The following is a 23,715-nucleotide window of genomic DNA, read 5'->3' as shown; positions in this document are numbered from 1 at the left end:
AGGGGACAGGAGGAGCTCAGGCCACTTGAGCCCGCCGAAAGCAGCCACGTCCCGGGCTTCGAGCCCCTCCCCGTTGCTGAAGGACCCAGAGGCTTGTGAGACCACGGGTCTCACGTCAACTACGTTCCCGGGCCCACGGGACAGGCCGGCATGGGTCAGGATGCCTCGGGGCCGCCTGGGCCTATGGCGGTCAGTCACCCCGCGCTTCCCAGGCCTTGCCAGCCCCCCGGCCCCACGTTCGCCTTCCCGGCACCTGGCATGGCTCAAGGGCACACGCTCCCGGGAAGCTCAACGCCCTCTGGACACCGGGGACGCCCACCCCAAGCCCAGGGCCAGCTGCAGAGGCACTGCTGGCGTACCCGCTTCCCGATCCCAGGCCAAGGCCTCTGGGGCCTCCCTCCAAGGCCAGACGCGTCCGCTCACCTCTCCTGCTTGTCCACGCACCGAGAACCGTGCCAGCGAGGCCCGCTGAAGACACAAGGAGACGAGGGTGGCTCCGCCATGGCTCCCGGGGAGCTGTCCTAGGAAGAGCATTGGGTCGGCAGGCCAGCTTCAATGCCAGAACACCCCGGGGGCACCCGCAGGTGCGCAGACGTTCCGGGGCCAGAGCAGAGGGGCTCGAGAGTTCGTTCTCCTCTAGCGCCCCGCTGCAGCGCACACTCCATGCCCCGAGGGCCTGGACGATGCTGATCCCCGCACGGTGCCCTGCATTGGGCCTCAGCGTAATCCTATTGAGCATGATTTTTAGGTCATCACCGCTCTTCGAGACCATATGAGTTCTCATCATTGACCCAAGCAAGCGGGGGGCGCCGCGTGACGTGCCTGGCCACCGAGAACCTGCTTACCGAGGGTGCGATCGGGACAGCGCCATGCCCCGGGGTCCCGAGACCTGGGCCCTTTGGGCCGTTCTGGGAGAAGCAAGACTTGGTCGTCAGGGCGAGATCCTCACTGAGGGATGGGGCTCTAAGGGGAGAGGGAGAGGCCAGCTGTCAGAACGGCCGGCTCTGTGACACGTGCCATGTGGGCACCATCTTTCATAGCCGAAGCCTGTGGCCGCAGATGGCCAGGCGTGTGGCTGACCCAGCCATGGCTCGCGGCCACCAGCAAGGAGTAGGGCGCAGTGGAGCAGCTGCCCATTCCTGGGCCTCCGGAAACAATGGAGACCGGGGCCCCTGTGGGAGCCTCCCCTTGCTGAGAAGGCCCCACAACAAGGCCGGGAACACAGGGTTTTCGAGGGCTCCCCCGATGTCCAGCGGGGCCCCGAGCAAAGGGTGGCGGTCCCAGAAGTGATGGCCAGGAGGACGCCCGCCCCCAGATTGGCCCAGCTGTGGTCTCTGCATCCGGACGCTGGCACTGGCAGCCAATGTGGGCCCCCACGGCCAGATCGGCCAGGGCAGAAGAGGGAGTCACGGGTCACCGTCTCCCACTAGCGCAAGGCAGGAGGCCACTGCCCGCCCTGCAACAGGGTCCTGACTCTCCCACTGTGGCGGCGCTTCCTCTGGGGGCCTCCCAGGACCGGCTCTCCAACCATGCCCGCCGTGGCCTGCGGCACTCCCATACTTCCCCAGGGCCAGCCAAAGCTTGCTGACTCGCGAGCCCGAGGAACCATGGAGGGCTGTACTTCAGCAGCCTCCCAGCCTCCCAAAGTCTTTGGCAGTCTGGTGCATGCGTCCGGAGCTCTGCCCTCTCCAACGCCAAGAAACAGGCGCTGGGGGTGGCTGGAGCAAGAACCACACGCTGAGGGGGACAGAAACCCCTGACGCCCAGGGTCTCACGTCCACTCTGCTCACGGGCGCACAGGACACAACGGGAGGCACAAGGGGGCCTCAGGGGCACGCGGGTCTGCGGCGGCATCTCCCCGGGCTCCAGGCCTTGCCAGTCACCCGGCCCCCCGAGCGCATTCCCCGCACCTGGGATGACTCCAGGGCGGCTGTTCAAGGGCAAGTCAACGCAGTTTGGACAACGAGGGCCCCCACCCCGAGCTCAGTGCTGGAGCCAGAGCCCCTGCCGTGATTCGGGCTTCGGGGACGACGCCCATGGCGCCTGGCGTCTCCCTCCGGGCCCAGAGTCTCCCACTCACCTCTCTTGGGCAACGCCGCGCTGACAACCTGGCGCCCGAGGCCCGCTGAAAGACACAAGGAGACAAGGTTTCCTAAGCCATGGCGCCCAGGGAGCTGTCCTGGGAGGGGGATTGGGTCGCTAGGCCGGGCGGCATGCCTCCACACCTCCAGGGGGCCCCTGACGTGCACGGAGAGGCCAGGGCTGCGGCAGGGAGCCCAGAGAGATCGTTGGTATCTCTGGGCCCCCACGGCAGCGCTCCTCCAGGCTCCCGAGGTTCTGGGGGATGCTGATCCCGGCACAGACGCCTGCACTGGGCCTCAGCGTAATCCTATTGAGCATGATTTTTAGGTCATCATCGCTCTTCGAGACCCTATGAGTTCTCATCATTGACCCAAGCAAGCGGGTGGCGATGCGTGCGTTCGCAAAGCACCCAGAACTTGCTTACCGGGGGTGCACGCCACACAGCACCCTGCCCCGAGCTGCTGAGATGTTCGACCTGTGGGCAGGGCTGGGCCGAGCCAGACGTGCTCATGCGGCCGAACTCCTCGATTGTGCATGGGGTTCTGAGGAGAGATGGAGAGACCAGCTGTCAAAACTCCCTGGTCTGGGGCGTCGTCCAGGCGGCCGAGGGTTCCCTTTCCCAAGGTCCGGGCTGGTGGCGCCCGGCCCATGGCTGTCCCACGCGTGGCTGGTGTCCACCAGGAAGGAGCAGGGCCCAGGGGCCCAGCTGCCCTTACCTGGGCCTCCCCAAACAAGGGAGCTCGTGGCCCCTGGGGGAGCCCAGCCTCCCGCAGAACGGCCCCTGAACATGGCACGGAACACAGGGTTTCGACGGGTCCGCGCTGTCTCCCGGGGACGCGAGCCAAGAGAGGCGGCCCGGTCGCCGCCCCACCACACCTCGTCCCACCTGGGATCCAAGGATCGGAGCCCCTCCACTGGAAGCCCAAGGTTGCTCGGGCCCAGGCTTCCCCCAGGGCCGAGCAGTGAAGGCCAGGATCCTATCCAACACTGCAGCAAGGCACACCGCCCACCGGCCCCCCTGGGCGAGCGAGCGGACTCTCCCCGCGCAGTGCCCCTTCGTCAGGACACGGTCCTGGCTGCTTGAGAGTCTCAGGCCAGAGGCTGCGACCCCATGGGAGCTATGGCCTGGGACTCGCACATTCCTCCCCGAGGCCCGGTGGACCCTTGCTGTCCCGTCAGCACCAGGAATCCTCCTGCGCTCTTGGGAAACAGCCAGCCGGGGTCCCAAACGCCTTGGGCGTCTGCTCTAGGGGACAGGAGCTCAGGCCACTTCAGCCCGCCGAAAGCAGCCACGTCCCGGGCTTCGTGCCACTGCCCGTTGCTGAAGGACCCAGAGGCTTGTGAGACCACGGGTCTCACGTCAACTACGTTCCCGGGCCCACGGGACATGCCGGCATGTGTCAGGATGCCTCGGGGCTGCCTGGGCCTATGGCGGTCAGTCACCCCGCGCTTCCCAGGCCTTGCCAGCCCCCCGGCCCCACGTTCGCATTCCCGGCACCTGGCATGGCTCAAGGGCACACGCTCCCGGGAAGCTCAACGCCCTCTGGACACCGGGGACGCCCACCCCAAGCCCAGGGCCAGCTGCAGAGGCACTGCTGGCGTACCCGCTTCCCGATCCCAGGCCAAGGCCTCTGGGGCCTCCCTCCAAGGCCAGACGCGTCCGCTCACCTCTCCTGCTTGTCCACGCACCGAGAACCGTGCCAGCGAGGCCCGCTGAAGACACAAGGAGACGAGGGTGGCTCCGCCATGGCTCCCGGGGAGCTGTCCTAGGAAGAGCATTGGGTCGGCAGGCCAGCTTCAATGCCAGAACACCCCGGGGGCACCCGCAGGTGCGCAGACGTTCCGGGGCCAGAGCAGAGGGGCTCGAGAGTTCGTTCTCCTCTAGCGCCCCGCTGCAGCGCACACTCCATGCCCCGAGGGCCTGGACGATGCTGATCCCCGCACGGTGCCCTGCATTGGGCCTCAGCGTAATCCTATTGAGCATGATTTTTAGGTCATCACCGCTCTTCGAGACCATATGAGTTCTCATCATTGACCCAAGCAAGCGGGGGGCGCCGCGTGACGTGCCTGGCCACCGAGAACCTGCTTACCGAGGGTGCGATCGGGACAGCGCCATGCCCCGGGGTCCCGAGACCTGGGCCCTTTGGGCCGTTCTGGGAGAAGCAAGACTTGGTCGTCAGGGCGAGATCCTCACTGAGGGATGGGGCTCTAAGGGGAGAGGGAGAGGCCAGCTGTCAGAACGGCCGGCTCTGTGACACGTGCCATGTGGGCACCATCTTTCATAGCCGAAGCCTGTGGCCGCAGATGGCCAGGCGTGTGGCTGACCCAGCCATGGCTCGCGGCCACCAGCAAGGAGTAGGGCGCAGTGGAGCAGCTGCCCATTCCTGGGCCTCCGGAAACAATGGAGACCGGGGCCCCTGTGGGAGCCTCCCCTTGCTGAGAAGGCCCCACAACAAGGCCGGGAACACAGGGTTTTCGAGGGCTCCCCCGATGTCCAGCGGGGCCCCGAGCAAACGGTGGCGGTCCCAGAAGTGATGGCCAGGAGGACGCCCGCCCCCAGATTGGCCCAGCTGTGGTCTATGCATCCGGACGCTGGCACTGGCAGCCAATGTGGGCCCCCACGGCCAGATCGGCCAGGGCAGAAGAGGGAGTCACGGGTCACCGTCTCCCACTAGCGCAAGGCAGGAGGCCACTGCCCGCCCTGCAACAGGGTCCTGACTCTCCCACTGTGGCGGCGCTTCCTCTGGGGGCCTCCCAGGACCGGCTCTCCAACCATGCCCGCTGTGGCCTGCGGCACTCCCATACTTCCCCAGGGCCAGCCAAAGCTTGCTGACTCGCGAGCCCGAGGAACCATGGAGGGCTGTACTTCAGCAGCCTCCCAGCCTCCCAAAGTCTTTGGCAGTCTGGTGCATGCGTCCGGAGCTCTGCCCTCTCCAACGCCAAGAAACAGGCGCTGGGGGTGGCTGGAGCATGAACCACACGCTGAGGGGGACAGAAACCCCTGACGCCCAGGGTCTCACGTCCACTCTGCTCACGGGCGCACAGGACACAACGGGAGGCACAAGGGGGCCTCAGGGGCACGCGGGTCTGCGGCGGCATCTCCCCGGGCTCCAGGCCTTGCCAGTCACCCGGCCCCCCGAGCGCATTCCCCGCACCTGGGATGACTCCAGGGCGGCTGTTCAAGGGCAAGTCAACGCCGTTTGGACAACGAGGGCCCCCACCCCGAGCTCAGTGCTGGAGCCAGAGCCCCTGCCGTGATTCGGGCTTCGGGGACGACGCCCATGGCGCCTGGCGTCTCCCTCCGGGCCCAGAGTCTCCCACTCACCTGTCTTGGGCAACGCCGCGCTGACAACCTGGCGCCCGAGGCCCGCTGAAAGACACAAGGAGACAAGGTTTCCTAAGCCATGGCGCCCAGGGAGCTGTCCTGGGAGGGGGATTGGGTCGCTAGGCCGGGCGGCATGCCTCCACACCTCCAGGGGGCCCCTGACGTGCACGGAGAGGCCAGGGCTGCGGCAGGGAGCCCAGAGAGATCGTTGGTATCTCTGGGCCCCCACGGCAGCGCTCCTCCAGGCTCCCGAGGTTCTGGGGGATGCTGATCCCGGCACAGACGCCTGCACTGGGCCTCAGCGTAATCCTATTGAGCATGATTTTTAGGTCATCATCGCTCTTCGAGACCCTATGAGTTCTCATCATTGACCCAAGCAAGCGGGTGGCGATGCGTGCGTTCGCAAAGCACCCAGAACTTGCTTACCGGGGGTGCACGCCACACAGCACCCTGCCCCGAGCTGCTGAGATGTTCGACCTGTGGGCAGGGCTGGGCCGAGCCAGACGTGCTCATGCGGCCGAACTCCTCGATTGTGCATGGGGTTCTGAGGAGAGATGGAGAGACCAGCTGTCAAAACTCCCTGGTCTGGGGCGTCGTCCAGGCGGCCGAGGGTTCCCTTTCCCAAGGTCCGGGCTGGTGGCGCCCGGCCCATGGCTGTCCCACGCGTGGCTGGTGTCCACCAGGAAGGAGCAGGGCCCAGGGGCCCAGCTGCCCTTACCTGGGCCTCCCCAAACAAGGGAGCTCGTGGCCCCTGGGGGAGCCCAGCCTCCCGCAGAACGGCCCCTGAACATGGCACGGAACACAGGGTTTCGACGGGTCCGCGCTGTCTCCCGGGGACGCGAGCCAAGAGAGGCGGCCCGGTCGCCGCCCCACCACACCTCGTCCCACCTGGGATCCAAGGATCGGAGCCCCTCCACTGGAAGCCCAAGGTTGCTCGGGCCCAGGCTTCCCCCAGGGCCGAGCAGTGAAGGCCAGGATCCTATCCAACACTGCAGCAAGGCACACCGCCCACCGGCCCCCCTGGGCGAGCGAGCGGACTCTCCCCGCGCAGTGCCCCTTCGTCAGGACACGGTCCTGGCTGCTTGAGAGTCTCAGGCCAGAGGCTGAGACCCCATGGGAGCTATGGCCTGGGACTCGCACATTCCTCCCCGAGGCCCGGTGGACCCTTGCTGTCCCGCCAGCACCAGGAATCCTCCTGCGCTCTTGGGAAGCAGCCCGCCGGGGTCCCAAACGCCTTGGGCGTCTGCTCTAGGGGCCAGGAGGAGCTCAGGCCACTTGAGCCGGCCGAAAGCAGCCACGTCCCGGGCTTCGAGCCCCTCCCCGTTGCTGAAGGACCCAGAGGCTTGTGAGACACCCCTGACGCCCAGGGTCTCACGTCCACTCTGCTCACGGGCGCACAGGACACAACGGGAGGCACAAGGGGGCCTCAGGGGCACGCGGGTCTGCGGCGGCATCTCCCCGGGCTCCAGGCCTTGCCAGTCACCCGGCCCCCCGAGCGCATTCCCCGCACCTGGGATGACTCCAGGGCGGCTGTTCAAGGGCAAGTCAACGCCGTTTGGACAACGAGGGCCCCCACCCCGAGCTCAGTGCTGGAGCCAGAGCCCCTGCCGTGATTCGGGCTTCGGGGACGACGCCCATGGCGCCTGGCGTCTCCCTCCGGGCCCAGAGTCTCCCACTCACCTCTCTTGGGCAACGCCGCGCTGACAACCTGGCGCCCGAGGCCCGCTGAAAGACACAAGGAGACAAGGTTTCCTAAGCCATGGCGCCCAGGGAGCTGTCCTGGGAGGGGGATTGGGTCGCTAGGCCGGGCGGCATGCCTCCACACCTCCAGGGGGCCCCTGACGTGCACGGAGAGGCCAGGGCTGCGGCAGGGAGCCCAGAGAGATCGTTGGTATCTCTGGGCCCCCACGGCAGCGCTCCTCCAGGCTCCCGAGGTTCTGGGGGATGCTGATCCCGGCACAGACGCCTGCACTGGGCCTCAGCGTAATCCTATTGAGCATGATTTTTAGGTCATCATCGCTCTTCGAGACCCTATGAGTTCTCATCATTGACCCAAGCAAGCGGGTGGCGATGCGTGCGTTCGCAAAGCACCCAGAACTTGCTTACCGGGGGTGCACGCCACACAGCACCCTGCCCCGAGCTGCTGAGATGTTCGACCTGTGGGCAGGGCTGGGCCGAGCCAGACGTGCTCATGCGGCCGAACTCCTCGATTGTGCATGGGGTTCTGAGGAGAGATGGAGAGACCAGCTGTCAAAACTCCCTGGTCTGGGGCGTCGTCCAGGCGGCCGAGGGTTCCCTTTCCCAAGGTCCGGGCTGGTGGCGCCCGGCCCATGGCTGTCCCACGCGTGGCTGGTGTCCACCAGGAAGGAGCAGGGCCCAGGGGCCCAGCTGCCCTTACCTGGGCCTCCCCAAACAAGGGAGCTCGTGGCCCCTGGGGGAGCCCAGCCTCCCGCAGAACGGCCCCTGAACATGGCACGGAACACAGGGTTTCGACGGGTCCGCGCTGTCTCCCGGGGACGCGAGCCAAGAGAGGCGGCCCGGTCGCCGCCCCACCACACCTCGTCCCACCTGGGATCCAAGGATCGGAGCCCCTCCACTGGAAGCCCAAGGTTGCTCGGGCCCAGGCTTCCCCCAGGGCCGAGCAGTGAAGGCCAGGATCCTATCCAACACTGCAGCAAGGCACACCGCCCACCGGCCCCCCTGGGCGAGCGAGCGGACTCTCCCCGCGCAGTGCCCCTTCGTCAGGACACGGTCCTGGCTGCTTGAGAGTCTCAGGCCAGAGGCTGCGACCCCATGGGAGCTATGGCCTGGGACTCGCACATTCCTCCCCGAGGCCCGGTGGACCCTTGCTGTCCCGCCAGCACCAGGAATCCTCCTGCGCTCTTGGGAAGCAGCCCGCCGGGGTCCCAAACGCCTTGGGCGTCTGCTCTAGGGGACAGGAGGAGCTCAGGCCACTTGAGCCCGCCGAAAGCAGCCACGTCCCGGGCTTCGAGCCCCTCCCCGTTGCTGAAGGACCCAGAGGCTTGTGAGACCACGGGTCTCACGTCAACTACGTTCCCGGGCCCACGGGACAGGCCGGCATGGGTCAGGATGCCTCGGGGCCGCCTGGGCCTATGGCGGTCAGTCACCCCGCGCTTCCCAGGCCTTGCCAGCCCCCCGGCCCCACGTTCGCATTCCCGGCACCTGGCATGGCTCAAGGGCACACGCTCCCGGGAAGCTCAACGCCCTCTGGACACCGGGGACGCCCACCCCAAGCCCAGGGCCAGCTGCAGAGGCACTGCTGGCGTACCCGCTTCCCGATCCCAGGCCAAGGCCTCTGGGGCCTCCCTCCAAGGCCAGACGCGTCCGCTCACCTCTCCTGCTTGTCCACGCACCGAGAACCGTGCCAGCGAGGCCCGCTGAAGACACAAGGAGACGAGGGTGGCTCCGCCATGGCTCCCGGGGAGCTGTCCTAGGAAGAGCATTGGGTCGGCAGGCCAGCTTCAATGCCAGAACACCCCGGGGGCACCCGCAGGTGCGCAGACGTTCCGGGGCCAGAGCAGAGGGGCTCGAGAGTTCGTTCTCCTCTAGCGCCCCGCTGCAGCGCACACTCCATGCCCCGAGGGCCTGGACGATGCTGATCCCCGCACGGTGCCCTGCATTGGGCCTCAGCGTAATCCTATTGAGCATGATTTTTAGGTCATCACCGCTCTTCGAGACCATATGAGTTCTCATCATTGACCCAAGCAAGCGGGGGGCGCCGCGTGACGTGCCTGGCCACCGAGAACCTGCTTACCGAGGGTGCGATCGGGACAGCGCCATGCCCCGGGGTCCCGAGACCTGGGCCCTTTGGGCCGTTCTGGGAGAAGCAAGACTTGGTCGTCAGGGCGAGATCCTCACTGAGGGATGGGGCTCTAAGGGGAGAGGGAGAGGCCAGCTGTCAGAACGGCCGGCTCTGTGACACGTGCCATGTGGGCACCATCTTTCATAGCCGAAGCCTGTGGCCGCAGATGGCCAGGCGTGTGGCTGACCCAGCCATGGCTCGCGGCCACCAGCAAGGAGTAGGGCGCAGTGGAGCAGCTGCCCATTCCTGGGCCTCCGGAAACAATGGAGACCGGGGCCCCTGTGGGAGCCTCCCCTTGCTGAGAAGGCCCCACAACAAGGCCGGGAACACAGGGTTTTCGAGGGCTCCCCCGATGTCCAGCGGGGCCCCGAGCAAACGGTGGCGGTCCCAGAAGTGATGGCCAGGAGGACGCCCGCCCCCAGATTGGCCCAGCTGTGGTCTATGCATCCGGACGCTGGCACTGGCAGCCAATGTGGGCCCCCACGGCCAGATCGGCCAGGGCAGAAGAGGGAGTCACGGGTCACCGTCTCCCACTAGCGCAAGGCAGGAGGCCACTGCCCGCCCTGCAACAGGGTCCTGACTCTCCCACTGTGGCGGCGCTTCCTCTGGGGGCCTCCCACGGACCGGCTCTCCAACCATGCCCGCTGTGGCCTGCGGCACTCCCATACTTCCCCAGGGCCAGCCAAAGCTTGCTGACTCGCGAGCCCGAGGAACCATGGAGGGCTGTACTTCAGCAGCCTCCCAGCCTCCCAAAGTCTTTGGCAGTCTGGTGCATGCGTCCGGAGCTCTGCCCTCTCCAACGCCAAGAAACAGGCGCTGGGGGTGGCTGGAGCAAGAACCACACGCTGAGGGGGACAGAAACCCCTGACGCCCAGGGTCTCACGTCCACTCTGCTCACGGGCGCACAGGACACAACGGGAGGCACAAGGGGGCCTCAGGGGCACGCGGGTCTGCGGCGGCATCTCCCCGGGCTCCAGGCCTTGCCAGTCACCCGGCCCCCCGAGCGCATTCCCCGCACCTGGGATGACTCCAGGGCGGCTGTTCAAGGGCAAGTCAACGCCGTTTGGACAACGAGGGCCCCCACCCCGAGCTCAGTGCTGGAGCCAGAGCCCCTGCCGTGATTCGGGCTTCGGGGACGACGCCCATGGCGCCTGGCGTCTCCCTCCGGGCCCAGAGTCTCCCACTCACCTCTCTTGGGCAACGCCGCGCTGACAACCTGGCGCCCGAGGCCCGCTGAAAGACACAAGGAGACAAGGTTTCCTAAGCCATGGCGCCCAGGGAGCTGTCCTGGGAGGGGGATTGGGTCGCTAGGCCGGGCGGCATGCCTCCACACCTCCAGGGGGCCCCTGACGTGCACGGAGAGGCCAGGGCTGCGGCAGGGAGCCCAGAGAGATCGTTGGTATCTCTGGGCCCCCACGGCAGCGCTCCTCCAGGCTCCCGAGGTTCTGGGGGATGCTGATCCCGGCACAGACGCCTGCACTGGGCCTCAGCGTAATCCTATTGAGCATGATTTTTAGGTCATCATCGCTCTTCGAGACCCTATGAGTTCTCATCATTGACCCAAGCAAGCGGGTGGCGATGCGTGCGTTCGCAAAGCACCCAGAACTTGCTTACCGGGGGTGCACGCCACACAGCACCCTGCCCCGAGCTGCTGAGATGTTCGACCTGTGGGCAGGGCTGGGCCGAGCCAGACGTGCTCATGCGGCCGAACTCCTCGATTGTGCATGGGGTTCTGAGGAGAGATGGAGAGACCAGCTGTCAAAACTCCCTGGTCTGGGGCGTCGTCCAGGCGGCCGAGGGTTCCCTTTCCCAAGGTCCGGGCTGGTGGCGCCCGGCCCATGGCTGTCCCACGCGTGGCTGGTGTCCACCAGGAAGGAGCAGGGCCCAGGGGCCCAGCTGCCCTTACCTGGGCCTCCCCAAACAAGGGAGCTCGTGGCCCCTGGGGGAGCCCAGCCTCCCGCAGAACGGCCCCTGAACATGGCACGGAACACAGGGTTTCGACGGGTCCGCGCTGTCTCCCGGGGACGCGAGCCAAGAGAGGCGGCCCGGTCGCCGCCCCACCACACCTCGTCCCACCTGGGATCCAAGGATCGGAGCCCCTCCACTGGAAGCCCAAGGTTGCTCGGGCCCAGGCTTCCCCCAGGGCCGAGCAGTGAAGGCCAGGATCCTATCCAACACTGCAGCAAGGCACACCGCCCACCGGCCCCCCTGGGCGAGCGAGCGGACTCTCCCCGCGCAGTGCCCCTTCGTCAGGACACGGTCCTGGCTGCTTGAGAGTCTCAGGCCAGAGGCTGCGACCCCATGGGAGCTATGGCCTGGGACTCGCACATTCCTCCCCGAGGCCCGGTGGACCCTTGCTGTCCCGCCAGCACCAGGAATCCTCCTGCGCTCTTGGGAAGCAGCCCGCCGGGGTCCCAAACGCCTTGGGCGTCTGCTCTAGGGGACAGGAGGAGCTCAGGCCACTTGAGCCCGCCGAAAGCAGCCACGTCCCGGGCTTCGAGCCCCTCCCCGTTGCTGAAGGACCCAGAGGCTTGTGAGACCACGGGTCTCACGTCAACTACGTTCCCGGGCCCACGGGACAGGCCGGCATGGGTCAGGATGCCTCGGGGCCGCCTGGGCCTATGGCGGTCAGTCACCCCGCGCTTCCCAGGCCTTGCCAGCCCCCCGGCCCCACGTTCGCCTTCCCGGCACCTGGCATGGCTCAAGGGCACACGCTCCCGGGAAGCTCAACGCCCTCTGGACACCGGGGACGCCCACCCCAAGCCCAGGGCCAGCTGCAGAGGCACTGCTGGCGTACCCGCTTCCCGATCCCAGGCCAAGGCCTCTGGGGCCTCCCTCCAAGGCCAGACGCGTCCGCTCACCTCTCCTGCTTGTCGACGCACCGAGAACCGTGCCAGCGAGGCCCGCTGAAGACACAAGGAGACGAGGGTGGCTCCGCCATGGCTCCCGGGGAGCTGTCCTAGGAAGAGCATTGGGTCGGCAGGCCAGCTTCAATGCCAGAACACCCCGGGGGCACCCGCAGGTGCGCAGACGTTCCGGGGCCAGAGCAGAGGGGCTCGAGAGTTCGTTCTCCTCTAGCGCCCCGCTGCAGCGCACACTCCATGCCCCGAGGGCCTGGACGATGCTGATCCCCGCAGGGTGCCCTGCATTGGGCCTCAGCGTAATCCTATTGAGCATGATTTTTAGGTCATCACCGCTCTTCGAGACCATATGAGTTCTCATCATTGACCCAAGCAAGCGGGGGGCGCCGCGTGACGTGCCTGGCCACCGAGAACCTGCTTACCGAGGGTGCGATCGGGACAGCGCCATGCCCCGGGGTCCCGAGACCTGGGCCCTTTGGGCCGTTCTGGGAGAAGCAAGACTTGGTCGTCAGGGCGAGATCCTCACTGAGGGATGGGGCTCTAAGGGGAGAGGGAGAGGCCAGCTGTCAGAACGGCCGGCTCTGTGACACGTGCCATGTGGGCACCATCTTTCATAGCCGAAGCCTGTGGCCGCAGATGGCCAGGCGTGTGGCTGACCCAGCCATGGTCCGCGGCCACCAGCAAGGAGTAGGGCGCAGTGGAGCAGCTGCCCATTCCTGGGCCTCCGGAAACAATGGAGACCGGGGCCCCTGTGGGAGCCTCCCCTTGCTGAGAAGGCCCCACAACAAGGCCGGGAACACAGGGTTTTCGAGGGCTCCCCCGATGTCCAGCGGGGCCCCGAGCAAACGGTGGCGGTCCCAGAAGTGATGGCCAGGAGGACGCCCGCCCCCAGATTGGCCCAGCTGTGGTCTATGCATCCGGACGCTGGCACTGGCAGCCAATGTGGGCCCCCACGGCCAGATCGGCCAGGGCAGAAGAGGGAGTCACGGGTCACCGTCTCCCACTAGCGCAAGGCAGGAGGCCACTGCCCGCCCTGCAACAGGGTCCTGACTCTCCCACTGTGGCGGCGCTTCCTCTGGGGGCCTCCCACGACCGGCTCTCCAACCATGCCCGCTGTGGCCTGCGGCACTCCCATACTTCCCCAGGGCCAGCCAAAGCTTGCTGACTCGCGAGCCCGAGGAACCATGGAGGGCTGTACTTCAGCAGCCTCCCAGCCTCCCAAAGTCTTTGGCATTCTGGTGCATGCGTCCGGAGCTCTGCCCTCTCCAACGCCAAGAAACAGGCGCTGGGGGTGGCTGGAGCAAGAACCACACGCTGAGGGGGACAGAAACCCCTGACGCCCAGGGTCTCACGTCCACTCTGCTCACGGGCGCACAGGACACAACGGGAGGCACAAGGGGGCCTCAGGGGCACGCGGGTCTGCGGCGGCATCTCCCCGGGCTCCAGGCCTTGCCAGTCACCCGGCCCCCCGAGCGCATTCCCCGCACCTGGGATGACTCCAGGGCGGCTGTTCAAGGGCAAGTCAACGCCGTTTGGACAACGAGGGCCCCCACCCCGAGCTCAGTGCTGGAGCCAGAGCCCCTGCCGTGATTCGGGCTTCGGGGACGACGCCCATGGCGCCTGGCGTCTCCCTCCGGGCCCAGAGTCTCCCACTCACCTCTCTTGGGCAACGCCGCGCTGACAACCTGGCGCCCGAGGCCCGCTGAAGACACAAGGAGACAAGGTTTCCTAAGCCATGGCGCCCAGGGAGCTGTCCTGGGAGGGGGATTGGGTCGCTAGGCCGGGCGGCATGCCTCCACACCTCCAGGGGGCCCCTGACGTGCACGGAGAGGCCAGGGCTGCGGCAGGGAGCCCAGAGAGATCGTTGGTATCTCTGGGCCCCCACGGCAGCGCTCCTCCAGGCTCCCGAGGTTCTGGGGGATGCTGATCCCGGCACAGACGCCTGCACTGGGCCTCAGCGTAATCCTATTGAGCATGATTTTTAGGTCATCATCGCTCTTCGAGACCCTATGAGTTCTCATCATTGACCCAAGCAAGCGGGTGGCGATGCGTGCGTTCGCAAAGCACCCAGAACTTGCTTACCGGGGGTGCACGCCACACAGCACCCTGCCCCGAGCTGCTGAGATGTTCGACCTGTGGGCAGGGCTGGGCCGAGCCAGACGTGCTCATGCGGCCGAACTCCTCGATTGTGCATGGGGTTCTGAGGAGAGATGGAGAGACCAGCTGTCAAAACTCCCTGGTCTGGGGCGTCGTCCAGGCGGCCGAGGGTTCCCTTTCCCAAGGTCCGGGCTGGTGGCGCCCGGCCCATGGCTGTCCCACGCGTGGCTGGTGTCCACCAGGAAGGAGCAGGGCCCAGGGGCCCAGCTGCCCTTACCTGGGCCTCCCCAAACAAGGGAGCTCGTGGCCCCTGGGGGAGCCCAGCCTCCCGCAGAACGGCCCCTGAACATGGCACGGAACACAGGGTTTCGACGGGTCCGCGCTGTCTCCCGGGGACGCGAGCCAAGAGAGGCGGCCCGGTCGCCGCCCCACCACACCTCGTCCCACCTGGGATCCAAGGATCGGAGCCCCTCCACTGGAAGCCCAAGGTTGCTCGGGCCCAGGCTTCCCCCAGGGCCGAGCAGTGAAGGCCAGGATCCTATCCAACACTGCAGCAAGGCACACCGCCCACCGGCCCCCCTGGGCGAGCGAGCGGACTCTCCCCGCGCAGTGCCCCTTCGTCAGGACACGGTCCTGGCTGCTTGAGAGTCTCAGGCCAGAGGCTGCGACCCCATGGGAGCTATGGCCTGGGACTCGCACATTCCTCCCCGAGGCCCGGTGGACCCTTGCTGTCCCGCCAGCACCAGGAATCCTCCTGCGCTCTTGGGAAGCAGCCCGCCGGGGTCCCAAACGCCTTGGGCGTCTGCTCTAGGGGCCAGGAGGAGCTCAGGCCACTTGAGCCCGCCGAAAGCAGCCACGTCCCGGGCTTCGAGCCCCTCCCCGTTGCTGAAGGACCCAGAGGCTTGTGAGACCACGGGTCTCACGTCAACTACGTTCCCGGGCCCACGGGACAGGCCGGCATGGGTCAGGATGCCTCGGGGCCGCCTGGGCCTATGGCGGTCAGTCACCCCGCGCTTCCCAGGCCTTGCCAGCCCCCCGGCCCCACGTTCGCATTCCCGGCACCTGGCATGGCTCAAGGGCACACGCTCCCGGGAAGCTCAACGCCCTCTGGACACCGGGGACGCCCACCCCAAGCCCAGGGCCAGCTGCAGAGGCACTGCTGGCGTACCCGCTTCCCGATCCCAGGCCAAGGCCTCTGGGCCCGTCCTCCAAGGCCATACGCACCTGGGATGACTCCAGGGCGGCTCTTCATGGGCAAGTCAACGCCGTTTGGACAACGCGGGCCCCCACCCCTAGCTCAGTGCTGGAGCCAGAGCCCCTGCCATGATTTGGGCTTCTCGGACGACCCCCATGGCGCCTGGCATCTCCCTCCGGGCCCAGAGTCTCCCACTCGCCTCTCTTGGACAACGCCACAGTGACAACCTGTCACCCAAGGCCTGCTGAAAGACACAAGGAGACAAGGTTTCCTAAGCCATGGCACCCAGGGTGCTGTCCAGGGAGGGTGATTTGGTCGCTAGGCCGGGCGGCCTGCCTCAACCCCTCCAGGGTCTCCTGATGTGTACGGACTGGCCAGGGCTGCAACAGGGATCCCTGAGCGATCATTCGCCTCAAGGCCCCAACGGCAGTGCCCCTCCAGGGTCGTTAGGGTATGGGGGATGCTGATCCTGGCATAGACTCCTGCACTGGGCCTCTGCGTATTCCTATTGTGCATGATTTTTAGGTCTTCTTCACTCTTTGAGACCATATGAGTTCTTATCTTTGCCCAAGAATGCCAGGGTGATAGGTGATATCCCTGTCCACCCAGAACCTGCTTACTCTTGGTCCTTTTTTTAGAATCCCATGACGTGTGGATGGAGACTTTGGTCCTTCTGTTGTTCAGTGGCAATGAAGAATTGTATTCAGGGCTACGATCCTTGCCTGGGACATGCGTTTAAGGAGAGATTAAAATGCCAGCTTTCCACATGCCCTTTTCCAGATCACATGCCACAGGACCATTTGCTTCCATTCTCGAAGGATTGGCAAGTGGTGTTCATGTCTGTTCCTCTCCAGCACAGTTCTTGTGTCCACAAGGAGTGCAGTTTCCAGGCTCACCAATGCGTATTCCTAGGCAAGCCTGCTTGATGGAACCCATTGCTCCCTCCTGATCTTACTATTGCTGAGTCAGGCTTCAGTACATGACCAGGCACACTGAGTGCTTGAGAACTCTCCCCTCTCTCTGCATGGTTCTCAAGTGAAGGGTGCCAGCTCGCTAGTTTGGGTGAACTGTCACCCTCCCATGGATTGGCCCATCTCTGGTTCCCAGAACCAGGCCTTGACGCTCAATACCAAAGTTTGCCCAGGCACCCAGGTTCTCCACCCCTGAGGAATGAATCTCTGGCCACCATCCACCACAAGAACAATTTATGGTGTCCATGGCTTGCTCTGGACAAGAGTCTTGACTCTTACCCTGTTGCACTACTTCCCCAGAAACACACCCTTAGGTGTTGATGGTCTGGGCAAGAGGCTCAGACCCAATGCCTGCTATCATCTGGGACTCACAGTTTCCTCCCCAAGGTCTGGTGGAACCTTTCTGTCTCACAAGCACAAGGAATCAGTGAGTGATGTGTTAAGCAGGTTTACAGTGCCCCAAACTTTTTGGGAGTCAGTTGCAAGTGACAGGGGGTCTGACCTCTCAACTGCTGGGAAGCATGGTTAAGGGTGGGGCTTGAGGAACCACCCGCAGCTGAAGGAGACAGAGGCCTCTGATCCCAAGGGCCCACATCCACCATCCAGAGGCCCACAGTCCACACCTGTATACATTGGGAGCCCTCAGGTGCACACAGGCCTATGGCAGCATTCCCACCCTTTTGAGTTTATGTCTGTGACTTGGCCAACGTTTCACTTCCTCTGTACATGGGATAGCTCAAGGACAGATGTTCATGAGAAAGTCAATGCCATCTGGAAAATGAGTGTTCCCATCCTAGGCCAATGCCATCGCCTGAGCCAATGCCCTGATGTGGGCTCCCCGAACCCACCCCAATGGCATCTGGGGTTTCTCTCTAAGCCGAAGGCTTCCACTCACCTCTCTTGGTTGAGGCTGTGCTGAGGAATTGGCGACCAAGGCCTGCTGAATGACTCAAGGAGACCAGGGTTGCTAAGCCATGGCTCCCTAGGAGTTGTCCTGGTAAGAGAAATGTGGTGGTAGGCCAGGCCAAATGCCTGAACACTTCATGGGCACCTGGAGGCCCACAGGCAAACCAGGGTCACAGTGGGGAGCCTCAAGTGATCATTTGCCTCAAGCCCCCAACTGTAGTGCTCCCCCAGGGTCCCGAGGATCTCAGGGATGCTGACCCTTACATGGTCCCCTGCATTGGGTCTCAGCATAATCCTATTGAGCATGATTTTTAGGTCATCATCACTCTCATTGAGACAATATGAGCTCTCATTGTTGACCCAACTAAGCCAGTGGTGATGCATGAGGTCGCTGCCCACCAGAACCTGCTTACCAGTTGGTATTACTGTAGGGCTGCATGCCCCATAGTTCAGGAGATTTGGACCTCTTGGAGGGGCTGAGCCAAGCAAGACTTGGCCCTAAGTGTGGGATCCGCCACTGGGACAGGTTCTAAGGAGAGAATGATTGGCCAGCTGTCAAAATGCCCTGCTCCAGGGCACCTGCCCTGCAGCCAGGAGCTGTCATTCCTGAAGGCCTGGCAGGGAGTTGCCAGGCCTGAAGCTTACCTGCACACTACGTGGGACTGAAAGGAAAGAACAGGGTACAGGAGCACCAATGCCCATCCCTGGGCAGCTCAAAACAACAGAGTACCTGGCTCCCATGGGAGCCTAGACTTGCTGAGGCAGGCCCCATTATGTGTTCCAGTACACAGAACTCTCGTAAGTTCCCTGGAGAGAGGGATAGGTCAGCTGTCAAAGCTCACTGCTCCGGGGCTCCTGCCGTGTGGCCATGATTCGCCATTCCTCAACCTTCGATGCCTTTAGCATGACCTTTGGTCTGCCTTGATAACCCTGGATACCTAAGTGAAGAATGGAATTCCTGAACACCTATGCCTTTTCTTTTATCTCCTATGAAGGGTCTTTATTTCTCCACTGTGGAATTCATGTCTTGGTAATTCTGCACTATGGAATTCATGTCTTGGTAATGCACCACCACTCAGTGGCACGCTGGCTTCTTAAATTTGCATTTAAAGGGAATGATTTGCTTGGTCTTAGATTTGGTAGCCCTAGATTTTTTGGCCTGTCCTTGGACTTTGCATGGAATATGCCCCCTGTGACATTCATGTCTGGACACTGTGCCCTTGTGACCAGAGTTTGATAGGGCATCCAGCATCGTGGAAATTCTTCCTTGCTCACCTCTGCCAAGCAGAATGCCAGGCTTACTCCAGAGCCTGATGCCCAGGTACACACGATTTTGTGCCTCTTCCTGGAGTTTTGTAGTCCTGTTCTTGTATGAGTGCGCTCGTTTTCTTTCTGGTCAGCAGTAATCTGTTTAATGAGAAGTAAGATATTTGTCAGAACAACTTTTCCATCTGCGTCATTTTTTATGTTTTTTCTTTATCTGTATAAACCATTTAGTACATGAATGTGTTCAGAATAAGTGAACCAATGGATGTATAATTATAGTGTTGTAGCAAATGCACATATATCTACTTTCTTAAAAACACAGTGAGTTGGTCCTTAGTGTTTGTTTATGTGCATATATCTATCTACATCTTTATCTCTATCTATCTATAACTATATAGTGTCATAAATAGACCTAGTTGTTCTGATTCAGTATTTAAACTCTGTTTGCATTTTTAATGATTTTACTTCTTAGGCTCACTCATTTTTAGATTCAATTTCATTTTTCTCCTACAATAATTTAATATATTCCAGAAACTCTTATGAAATGTCATTGTGACTTTATATGTAATTGTTTTACAGTAAAACACATCTCCCATCATTATACTTGTTCCTCATATCAAGTAAACTTTCAGTCCATTTTTAAAAGCCATGTTTCTTTTCTTAATATTGTCCTTCCATATCCTGATAACAGCATTTAAAATGTGATTCATATACCCTACCATATCGATGTACAGGTGAACTTATGTGATCAAAGAAACATGAGGTCAGGAGGGAGTTGCTTTAATATTCCGAAGAACTTTCTTATTTATTTCTACAAAATTACACTTGAAATAGTTTTTGTATTCCTGTTTGTTTCCTTCTTTAAGACATACATTTTCCCCCAAATAAGTTTTCCAAGTACTTTGGGCACTGGTGCCCTTATTGGGTAAAACTTATTTGGTGAGAGTTCCTGTTATGAACAACTGACAATACAAAGAGCTCACAATTTTTTTTGCTTCTTTTTATTTAAATTCAGTTAGCCAACATATAGTGCATCATAGTTTTGGATATAGAATTTAGTAATTCACCAGTTCTCCTCACATCTCGTGTCCTCCTTAATGCCCATCACCCAATTGTCCCATCCCCCACCCACCTCCTCTCCAGCAGCCATGAGTGTTTCATGGTTCTTTCCCATCATTTCTTCCCATCACTCTTCCCTCATTTCCCCTATGATCTTCTGTTCTGTTTCTTACATTCCACATATGAGTGAAACCATATGATAATTGTCTTTCTCTGATTGACTTATTTCACTTGGCTCAATATCCTCCAGTTCCATTAATGTCAATGTAAATGGTAAGATTTCATACTTTTTGATGGCTGGGTATTTTCTTAAATTGTCATAAGAAGTTTCATCAATCCAGCAGAGTCACAAGTTAGCTATCTGAATTCTTTTCAGTGTCTTCCAACTGAGATCCATGGGACAAATTTTTGCATCTCACCATCTGACCACCATGGATGTCAACCTTTTCTAGAAGAGGTCTAACTGAAATGCAAACTCTTGCTGTTGTTAACTCTGAGCTGTATTTAATGTATTTTCCTCAACCTGGACACACACTGACTTGTGTCATGTTTTCCAGTGGTCAAGGACAGATATCTTCCACTGCTATCTTACACATTTCTTTGAAATTAACAAAGTTACACTTTCCAGAGGTTCTCTCATGTCAAGAAGAAATAAACCCTCTATTATTTAGTTTTCTGAAAGGAGTCAAATATATTTATTGCCTTTACATGGGCTTCCTTTTTTGCCCTAGTTTTTTGTGTCCTGTATCTATGATCACATGCATCAACTCACCTCATGTCTTATGACAACAATTGCTTGATTGTTCAACTGAAGACACAATGAGGGGAAAATGTATAGAAGTGTTCCAAATGGAGGCTTCCTTGAGGAAACATGGATCATGTAATAAAGTCTAAAATATGAACATTTGTTAGGTACATGGAATCTTATGAACATTGTACAGCAGAAGGGATTGCCTTGACGTTATCTCAAGTCTGAAATTCCATTATTTCCCCAGTGATAATGCATAAAAGAATGAATAAATTACAAAGAAATTTATAAATTAATTAATCAATTAATTAATACCCAAAGAAATAAATTCAAATTTACTTTATAAAAATGCTGAGCACCATTCATTCACCATAAAGGAGAAGTCCTTTTTTATAAACAAGCTTCTAGATTGGAAAAGCAATCAAGTTGTGTCTGGTAAAATCAAGATTGCTATGGTCCATTTTTTGTCTACATAGCAATATTGGTATGTGGATAATTGGGCTTGGTTATTGGCCATGAACACCCGTAAAATGACTTTGTAAAATTATGTAGAATTGGTTTTATGGTGTCCTATAAATGTGTTCACTACCCATCACTGAGATAAAACCTTGTATGAGGATCTTTAGGTCATGGCTGAAAATACATTATTTTCGTTCTGACTCCTCTTTCATGTACTTACCAACATCTTGAAATCAGCAATGTGAATTTTTTCTTTGTAATATATATCTTTATTTCTGTACTTGGGCAAATAATATCTCATGATGTAGGTGATAACATGGCTCCAAAAATCTCAACGTCAGATTTATACAAGTACTTCCAAGTTGTTTTTGTTTTCCTTTATTGTGCCATCTTCTAAAAGATTTGTGTCTTGAGAAGAAGAACTTCAAATATGAAGTTAGTGTTCCATTTGGCAAAGCTAAACAGATTAATGGGCCAATTGGGAAAAACTGGCATCACCAATAACCTACTATTCCTTACAGCAACATTTCAAAGACCTAATAATCCTCATGGGCTACCACATACTTATCTGAATACTCAAGTGTCTTTTAGCCAAGACCCATCTCTGGATGCCATGGGCATGATCCTTCCTTAGAGGAATTTGTTTTGAGTATCCAATGAAGATGCCAGCAGTGATTATCCCTTCAGTATATTAAAGTTAATTTTCAACCTGTGCACAGACAGATAGTAACATTTCTTAGGGGTTAGGGGTTGGGTAGTGAAGGAAATATTTCCTCCATTTGGAGAGTGATCCATTTCAGGTATAACTAAAATGTTTCCAGCGATGCTATCTCAGTTGCCTGACTCCCAGACAGAAATCAAACATCTATAGCACTTAGCTTTCTGAAAGTAGTCACTTATTTGTCTTCTTAAGTCAGACCTCTTGTATAGTCTAATTTTCTGTGTCACCTATATCTATGATCAAACACATCCACTCAGTTTGAATTTTAATGCAACAGTTAAATTCTTTCCAGAACTTCCAAATGAGTAACATGATGAGAAAAATATAGCTAAGGGCCAGGCTTGAGGATGGCCCTCTGTAACTAAATATGGCTTGCTGAATATAGCCTAAACTTGAGGATGTGCTGTGGTCATGAAACCAATAAAGAAGATTCCCTGTAGGGACTTGTTGCCTGAAGACCAAAAACCCATTACTTTAGAAAGGAAATATATGGATCTTCAACCTTTTGTTTTGGCATTACTGACTTCATTGTGCCTCAATGTAAAATTAATGAGCATGATTTTCAGGTCATCAATTCTCTAAAAGATAAAATGTGTTCTCATCTTCAATCCAACTATGGCACTATCTGTCAAATTACACACTTTGACCTGTATATGCTCATCAGTGATAGATTTTGCAATTTGTGATGCCAAAATACACATGACTTGTACCATATGCCATCATGAACACCTGGCTGACATAGGTTCATTCTGTGGCAACAGCCAAACAGGGATCTTTTTTTTTAAGAGTCATTTTCTGTGTGGACAGTTGTAAGACCAATTACAAAATGTTTTACTCCATTTCTCAGGTACTCGTGATTTATCCATACTCTACATTGAGCAATTATAATCGTTTCTGGGAAAAAAATGAATTCTTACAGAGTTGATGCAGCTTTCATTCACCAAGCAGAGAAAGGACAATATATACAGGTTTCTTAAGTTTGGATAAACATTCAGGTGGTGTTTGTAGACATGGGAGAGATTCATTTGGTCAATTTTATTCTATCCAATAAAGTTCATGATTCATTACATATAAACTCAAATAAAATCTTACTCTTTCAGCCATATGTAACTCTGGATCTAGAAACCAGGTGTCAGGACACTTGAAATTATGATCACTTCATGAATCTTTTGGAACCATATAAGGAGTTTTTCGTATCGTGGGCAATGAGCTGTTGTATTATATTGTAAGTCCTCTTCAGTGTCTTACAATATTGACAAAAACAGAATAAAGGAAAATATAATAATTAGTGTAAATATATACACTTTTATATTTAGACCAAAGAAACTCACAAAATGGAGTAGGAACCATAGCTCTGAAATATTCTCATATACTTTAAATAAACTTTCAGTAAAAAAGTAATGTTTTTTTCACTTATTATCAGGAAAATACAAATCAAAACCAGGATGGGATACCACTTCACACGTATCAGAATGGCTAAAATTAACAATATGGGAAACAACAAATTTTGGTGAGAATACAGAAAAAGAGTAAATCTCTTAACACTGTTGGTGGGAATGCAAACTGGTGCAGCCACTCTGGAAAACAGTATGGAGCTTCCTTTAAAAGGTAAAATAGGACTACCCTATAATGCATCAATTACACCACTGGTTATTTACCTAAAGGATGAAAAGAATACTGATTTGAAGGGGAAAAGCATCCCAGTGTTTATAGCAGTACTATCAACAATAGCCAAATTATGGAAAGAGCCCAAACCTCCACTGACTGCTGAATGGATGGTAAAGATGTGGTATGATATGTTCCATGAAATATTACTCAGCCATCAAAAAGAATGAAATATTGCCATTTACAATGACATGGATGGTGCTAGATTGTATTATGTTAAACAAAACAATTCAGTCAGAGAAAGGCAAATACTATATAATTTTACTCATATGTGAATAAGAAACAAAACAGGTGACCATGGGGAAGGGGGAAAGAGACAGAAGGAAACCATAAGAGATTCTTAGCTGGAGAGACTAACTGAGGGTTGCTGTAGGGCAGATGGGCAGGGGACAGGGTAATTGTGTGATGGACATTAAGGAGGGGACTTGTTGTAATAAACACTGTTATATACAAACAATGACCCACTAAATTCTACCCCTGAAACTAATACTATACTGTATGTGAATTAACTTGAGTTTAAATAGAATATTGAGGAGT

At 58.2% G+C, this 23,715-nt stretch overlaps 12 non-coding genes across 12 annotated transcripts; all 12 read right to left on the bottom strand.

Annotated features, from left to right (window-relative positions):
- Window positions 1-712: 712 nt before the first annotated feature.
- On the bottom strand, window positions 713-793 carry LOC125105832 (small nucleolar RNA SNORD115). Its single transcript, XR_007129082.1, has one exon. It is a non-coding gene; the product is annotated as a small nucleolar RNA SNORD115 (small nucleolar RNA).
- Window positions 794-2,373: 1,580 nt separating this feature from the next.
- Window positions 2,374-2,454, bottom strand: LOC125105839 (small nucleolar RNA SNORD115). Its single transcript, XR_007129089.1, has one exon. It is a non-coding gene; the product is annotated as a small nucleolar RNA SNORD115 (small nucleolar RNA).
- A 1,585-nt stretch (window positions 2,455-4,039) lies between these two features.
- On the bottom strand, window positions 4,040-4,120 carry LOC125105831 (small nucleolar RNA SNORD115). Its single transcript, XR_007129081.1, has one exon. It is a non-coding gene; the product is annotated as a small nucleolar RNA SNORD115 (small nucleolar RNA).
- A 1,580-nt stretch (window positions 4,121-5,700) lies between these two features.
- On the bottom strand, window positions 5,701-5,781 carry LOC125105838 (small nucleolar RNA SNORD115). The gene has a single exon (XR_007129088.1). It is a non-coding gene; the product is annotated as a small nucleolar RNA SNORD115 (small nucleolar RNA).
- Window positions 5,782-7,380: 1,599 nt separating this feature from the next.
- LOC125105837 (small nucleolar RNA SNORD115) lies at window positions 7,381-7,461 on the bottom strand. The gene has a single exon (XR_007129087.1). It is a non-coding gene; the product is annotated as a small nucleolar RNA SNORD115 (small nucleolar RNA).
- A 1,588-nt stretch (window positions 7,462-9,049) lies between these two features.
- LOC125105830 (small nucleolar RNA SNORD115) lies at window positions 9,050-9,130 on the bottom strand. Its single transcript, XR_007129080.1, has one exon. It is a non-coding gene; the product is annotated as a small nucleolar RNA SNORD115 (small nucleolar RNA).
- A 1,581-nt stretch (window positions 9,131-10,711) lies between these two features.
- LOC125105836 (small nucleolar RNA SNORD115) lies at window positions 10,712-10,792 on the bottom strand. Its single transcript, XR_007129086.1, has one exon. It is a non-coding gene; the product is annotated as a small nucleolar RNA SNORD115 (small nucleolar RNA).
- Window positions 10,793-12,380: 1,588 nt separating this feature from the next.
- Window positions 12,381-12,461, bottom strand: LOC125105829 (small nucleolar RNA SNORD115). The gene has a single exon (XR_007129079.1). It is a non-coding gene; the product is annotated as a small nucleolar RNA SNORD115 (small nucleolar RNA).
- A 1,579-nt stretch (window positions 12,462-14,040) lies between these two features.
- Window positions 14,041-14,121, bottom strand: LOC125105835 (small nucleolar RNA SNORD115). The gene has a single exon (XR_007129085.1). It is a non-coding gene; the product is annotated as a small nucleolar RNA SNORD115 (small nucleolar RNA).
- Window positions 14,122-15,872: 1,751 nt separating this feature from the next.
- On the bottom strand, window positions 15,873-15,952 carry LOC125105843 (small nucleolar RNA SNORD115). Its single transcript, XR_007129093.1, has one exon. It is a non-coding gene; the product is annotated as a small nucleolar RNA SNORD115 (small nucleolar RNA).
- Window positions 15,953-17,539: 1,587 nt separating this feature from the next.
- LOC125105841 (small nucleolar RNA SNORD115) lies at window positions 17,540-17,622 on the bottom strand. The gene has a single exon (XR_007129091.1). It is a non-coding gene; the product is annotated as a small nucleolar RNA SNORD115 (small nucleolar RNA).
- A 4,421-nt stretch (window positions 17,623-22,043) lies between these two features.
- LOC125105845 (small nucleolar RNA SNORD115) lies at window positions 22,044-22,124 on the bottom strand. The gene has a single exon (XR_007129094.1). It is a non-coding gene; the product is annotated as a small nucleolar RNA SNORD115 (small nucleolar RNA).
- Window positions 22,125-23,715: the final 1,591 nt, after the last annotated feature.

Source organism: Lutra lutra, chromosome 7, assembly GCF_902655055.1.
Source record: "Lutra lutra chromosome 7, mLutLut1.2, whole genome shotgun sequence".
In the NCBI taxonomy this organism is placed as follows: Eukaryota; Metazoa; Chordata; class Mammalia; order Carnivora; family Mustelidae; genus Lutra; species Lutra lutra.
The sequence above is the reverse complement of the archived record's forward strand: the minus strand, read 5'-3'. Positions and strand labels throughout refer to the sequence as shown.